Source organism: Actinia tenebrosa, unplaced genomic scaffold (genome assembly GCF_029948245.1).
Source record: "Actinia tenebrosa isolate PJP-AT-01 unplaced genomic scaffold, QUT_ActTen_1.0 PGA_scaffold15__27_contigs__length_11533743, whole genome shotgun sequence".
Lineage (NCBI taxonomy): Eukaryota > Metazoa > Cnidaria > Anthozoa > Actiniaria > Actiniidae > Actinia > Actinia tenebrosa.
Genome location: NW_028292575.1, coordinates 199,174 through 205,263, shown reverse-complemented (window position 1 = coordinate 205,263; position 6,090 = coordinate 199,174).

The following is a 6,090-nucleotide window of genomic DNA, read 5'->3' as shown; positions in this document are numbered from 1 at the left end:
CTTAGTCGCAGGTGGAGTCATTGCAGCTTTAGCATTTACAGGGGCTAATTATGGTGGTAGATATCTGGATAAATTAGTTAGCGGTGATAGAAACGCAGAATCTAACGCCGAAAGGAAGAGGCACGACTTAGCGCTGGAGAAATATCAGCGAGACGTGGCAGCTTGGAATGAAAAAAGACAAGCTTACAGGGATTGGTTGGATAAGAACTACCAAGACAAGATGCAGGCGGATAAGAACTTCGAAAACACAGACTACGCCTTTAAGCTCTATGCGCAGGCGCACCCCGACTTTAGAATGAGAAAGCCTCACTTCAAGAATTACTACCAGCCTTCTAAGAAACAAAAAGACAATGAATTGGTCTTTGTAGGAGTCGCAGGGCTGGCGGGAGGCGTAGCTTTGGCGTATCTAATATAATGATCGTCTTTTTGGAAAGCGACAAGAATGACTTTACCACTTATTTGAATCCCCCCATTAAAGCCCATAAGGTTAGGCTGGTTAGTTGCTCTTTGTACAATTCTTGGTATAATTTAGTCAATGCCTTGGTCACTGAGCATAAAGGCGGCGGCAATTATCAAGGCGTATTGCTGCCCGATGGACATTACACACCAATCACCCTTGCTAAAGAATTAGCAAAACACGGTTATACTCTCACCACGGGGTTGCCGCACGAAATGACCCTCAAACATAACATGACGAACCTTACAGTAACCCTAGGAAAGTTTGAACCATTAGGAACTTTATTAAATGTCTCGAAAAAGGCAATTACCACCACGGCAGTTCCCGTAAGTTGGAAAGTTGCATCCTCTTACGAAGTCTATTGCGACTTGGTTCATAGTTACAACAATGGAGAAAAGTCTTCTCTTATGTCCAAGTTTCCACCTAAGGGTAATCCATTTGACCTGGTAGAATACGCGCCCATTTCTTTAAGCTATGACTTGTCTAATTTGGTAGAAAGCATAAACATCACCATTAAAGTGGACGGAAAGACGGTGGATTTTAACGGACGCAAGATCAATCTCGTTTTGGAATTCATATAATGGGCCGCGTAGAGGACAAACTCAAAAGGATTTACTATGGACCTGAGGGCTATTGGAAAGGAGCGTCGGCCATCAAGAAACTCGCGACCGCGGCCAGGGTATCAGATGAAACGGCTAAGAACTGGCTAAGGAAACAAACCCTCTGGCAGGTTTATCTTCCCGTGCCCAAGTACATTCCCAGGCCCAGCTTTACCGTAAATGCCCCCAATGAAGTTCATCAGGCGGATTTGCTTTTCTTACCGCACGACAAGGTGAGAAGAAAGACCTATAGATACGCTTTGACCGTAGTCGATATCGCAAGCAGATTTAAGGACGCCGAACCCATAACCAGCAAGGATTCTGGGGAAGTCGCAGAAGCCCTAGGTAGGATTTATAAGCGCGCCTTGAAATGGCCTACGCTGCTGCAAGTGGATGCGGGGACAGAGTTCATGGGCGTGGTTACCAAAACCCTGAAAGACCACAGCACTAAGATTAGGAGAGCCGAGGCAGAGTACCACAGGGGTCAGAGCATCGTCGAAAGATTCAATAAGACCCTGGCCGAGCGCCTCTTTGGGTACCAGTATTGGAAAGAGCTGGAAGATCCCTCCAAACGCAACAGGGAATGGACTCAGAGGCTCCCCCAGGTCGTCGCGGCTTTGAACAACGAGGCGGCCAGGGCTACGGGAATGAAACCCAAGGATGCCATAAAAACGAAACACGTGGAACACAAGTCCTATGTCAGAAGTTCAAGGGCGGTCGGCCTGAAGGAAAAAAAGCTCCCCCGCAACATAGTGGTCAGATACCTCTATCAGCCGGGGGAACTCGAAGGTGGCAGTAAGAGGGCCACGGATCCTAACTGGTCTTTGGAAACGTATGAGATTTCGAAGTCCGTCACCAAGGAAGGGCAACCCGTGTTGTATTACCTAAATGGCCCAGGTCGCGGATTTGTCAAGGAAGAGCTGCTCATAGTCCCCAAAGACTCAGAGTAGCGCAGCTCCACGCGCCCGATTGCACTCTAGGCATGTCAGCCTTACGTTGCCTCTGCAATGCCCGCGTTTATTATTTATACGATCCACGGAGAACTGCTGATCGTCATTTGGGTCAAACCTCCATAGTAGAGGTATGTTACACTTGGCACACCGTGCCCCTTTCTTATAGACGTCGTCTACACATAGGTCGAACGTCATATTTTTTTTTCGTCGTGTCTTTTGTAGCGAAGGAGTTTCTTGGCGATATTCTCCTTAGCTACGTCCTCTGGCGTCTTATCGTAACGCAATTGCGGACCCCAGGCTCTCTTTAACTGTTTGGCATACTCCACACGGCTTACGGCAGTGTAAATAAGGTTGCTCCAACACAGCCGCTGGTCTATGATCCATAAGGTTTCTTTTATGGTAAGCCCTTGCGCGCTGTGGACTGTCATGCAATAGCCCAAGCGCCAATCTGGATGGGAGGTTATTTTTTCCACCTTTTCTATGGGTACCCAGGCTTTGTCATGCGTTACCGCGTTCTGCAGTTGGATGTCGGTACCAGGTACCCAGACGTCTCTTTTTTGCATGCGGGTATCGTGGGGTTTGTAGCAAACAGGTACGGGATGCGTAGGGAAGCGCTCTCGGTGTATATTTAGCAAATCCTTTTGTATGCGAGACTGTGCTGCGCGTTTGCTGCTTAGCACCAAATCCTTTGGATGCCATGCGTAAAGGAAGTCCTCGTATTTCTTCGCTCGTATGTGCTTACGTAGTATCTTGTTTTGTTCCGCGTCGCTAAGGCCCCTTAATTCCGCCTTTAATTTACGTACTTGGTCTTTACTGCGGTAGTCGGTGTTGATTTCTTCACAGTGGTCTACCATTCCTTTTAACCATTCGTGGGGCATTTCTCCGGCTATTGGAGGAGGTTGGCATGGATCCCCAGCAAATATCACCTGGCATTTCCCTTTTAGGAAGTCTACGAACTCCTGCAGTATTTCCAAGGGAACGGTGCAAATTTCGTCCCAAAGTATTACCGGAGGTATGTCGCGTACTGCCTCCGGTACCCACTTTTGGCCATTCCAGCGAAAGAAGCTGTGGTAGGTCTGCGCGTCGTAACCCATCTCCGTTAATTCTCTTTCCAGACGGTGCGTTGGCGTTAACACCTTTATCTTTGGAAAGAGTTCCAAAACCCTGGTGGTCTTACCACTACCACCCGTTCCGTAAAGGTAAGAGAAGCGTTGGTAGGAAATGGGGTCCGTAACTAACGGTAATGGCTCTTCTGTGGGGGTAATGGCGCCTTTTGTGTGTCCACCATGATATTCCACACGTTGTCTCCAGGCTTTTATCTCTTCGTCTTTAACGCGCCATTGACCACTTTCCGCTAACTCGTCTTCGGTGTAGAACTCCTGCATCTTTTCTAACACTTCGGGCTTTACGTACAAGGAATCCGTGGCTACACGTGGTATGTCCTCTTTGTCGAACCGTAGCAGCATCGCAAGAAGGTTAATGTGCGCATATGCTAACATACTGGCACGTAAATGGTAATATTGCGGTTTGTGATCTTGGTAGTAACACAGTGCATTCCACTTATGTTCTTTTTGACCTTCTACGAAGTAGTTCCACTTTTCCACAGATACCATCGATCCATCATCATGTGCGCGCTTTACGAGGAAGCTTAACTCTCCTTCGTCCGTTATTAAGCGTCGCTGCATATGTTTTTCGCCTTCTTTTGCGCCCTGAGTGAACTTTCCTATGACGACCCGCGCGGTGGGGTTATGCTCAGGTAACCATTTTGTGAAGGAGGAGTGACACAATATGGCTTCGTGGGCGGTGTACGTCATAAGTTTATGCTCTTCAAAGAACTTTAACAACGGCACGGGAATCCATTCCTTCTCCTGCAGGTGCTTCCCATACCACGCGTAAATTATGGGGTGTAAGCCTTTTGCTAACTTCCATGAGGTTAATCTTACAAACCCCGTAGCTGGGGCGTCATAGCTGCCGTCTAAGGACACACGAAAGAACTGTGAGTCTGGATGTCCGTAGCGGTCATAATACTCCTTACAATCCCCCAATCCTTTAAAACTTGCGGGGTAACAGTGTTTCATGTCTAAGGAGACGTATTCGTTTTCGTCATACTCCATGTTCCACAGACCTCCATGACCGTGTTCTACGCAGGCTTTAGCTATGTCGGCGAATTCCTTAGGCGTGGACTTCCATCCGTTCCTCTTCTTTGCGGCTAAGAAGTCCAAACTACGAGAGCTAAGGACCTCGTCTGAGAAGTCTTCCCCTAAGGTTTCACAGGCACTTTGAATGCGTTGGTGTTCAATTTCGGGGCGGTAAAGAGTACCATCCTGCGTCATAAACTGACTTCCTTCCGAATCCATCAACCAAACGGAGTTTTCGTGGACTAATTCTACCAACGGAGAAGCTTTATAGACCTTAGTTTCCTTCTTTTTGGGGAACCTAAGTTCTCGCCAAGCGTGTCCATTGTGTTGGTAAATGATTATGGGGGCACCTCTACCTCCGTATTTGTGCGTACCTGGGTAAATGAACCCGTCAGTGATATCTTTTACGTGTATGCGGCGTTCTAAGGCAGTCTCTAACTTCTTGATGTTGTCTATGGTGGCTCCGGCCTTATGTGTGTCTTTTTCCCATTTCCTGATGGCTTCTCTTCTCTTTAAAGTTAACTTACTACCACGGGTGGAGTCCTCAAAGAACTCTCTTACTAACTTCGCAACACAGTTACCTGGATGTCGCATTGGTTTGAGCTTCTTAACGTCGGGCTTCTTAATCTCGTACGCACCGTAAATGACCACAGTAACTGGGTAAGCGACCTCGTAAAACATCATGTCAATACCTACTAACGCTCCCGGGCGCGTATTTTCACTTAAGACAAACAGGTTTTGCTTACCTGACGCCCGAATAGGATTACGGCCCTTTTCGATTATCCACTCGCCGTCTAAATACTTTATAAACGTCAACTCCAAACGGTAGTTACCTTCGGGCATCATGTCGATAATTCTTTCTGCTCTTTCTTCGTTCATCGTCTCATCTGTATCTCCCTCCATAAATGTTGTGAAGGCAAAGTCGGCGTCCAGGCGATCCAACACCTGAGTTCTTAGCTTACGCACAGTTTTGTTTCGTATGCTCTTGATGGCGTCCATCTATATCTAAGGAATATTTTAACCTCCGTTTGCAGTACCCAACAGAGCAGCAGTAAGGGACTTTTCGCGCTGCCACCCGATCGCGCAAGACCCCCTGTAGGGCCTCGTCACTGCTCCAAAAAACCCACCCCCCCCTGGTGTTTTTCGATTTGTGATTTTTGGCAATGCCGGCGATTCGCGAGTCCCCCTTACTGCTGCTTGAAAAGTACTAAAGGCATCCGCGACCAGAGTGGTTATGCTCGAAACAGCAGCGTTCAATTTTAAGATCACATTAGAATAAACCCCAAGTAAAAATAGCTTCAAGATACCGCCCAAGCCTATAATACACGGATGACTTGGCTTAAGTATAAATTTTAGTGTCGACTGACTGGTTGGCGGAACCTAACGTAATTAAATACAAATCAAGTTAAATAAAAAATTGCGAAGGTTTGGTGAGTCGAAAGCGCACAACTCCGTAATTACAATCAACCCGCAGGCGTCTAATACTTTATAGGAAGATCAAGCCGGGTTTTTGGATTTTGCGAAAAATCCAGTAATATATAGCAAGCATACTCTTTCCTATTGATTTTAAGTGGTTAAAGTTAGATAAATAACGTTATGTTTCGTAGTAACGGGGCACTTGATTGGCTTCTGCTAAATGATCACCTGATTTACTGAAGAAATTCAAGTGTCGAGGTGGGACAATGCATAAAGCAGTGAAATAAGCTAAGGCTGCGCACTAACATTTAGATTGCAGAATCTCGAATTTCAAAATATATATAGGCTATAGGGTATAGTTTTCATTTATGGAGAAGTGCGCATGCGTTCAATGCTGACAAAATGTGAAAGGGAAGACAAATATAATAATGAAAGAAAAAAAGAGATAGTGGGAGAGTGGGAGAAAGATAAGAAATGGTTTTATTTGACTAAGCGTAAATTTAAACCTCTCGACCGCGTAATTCTCC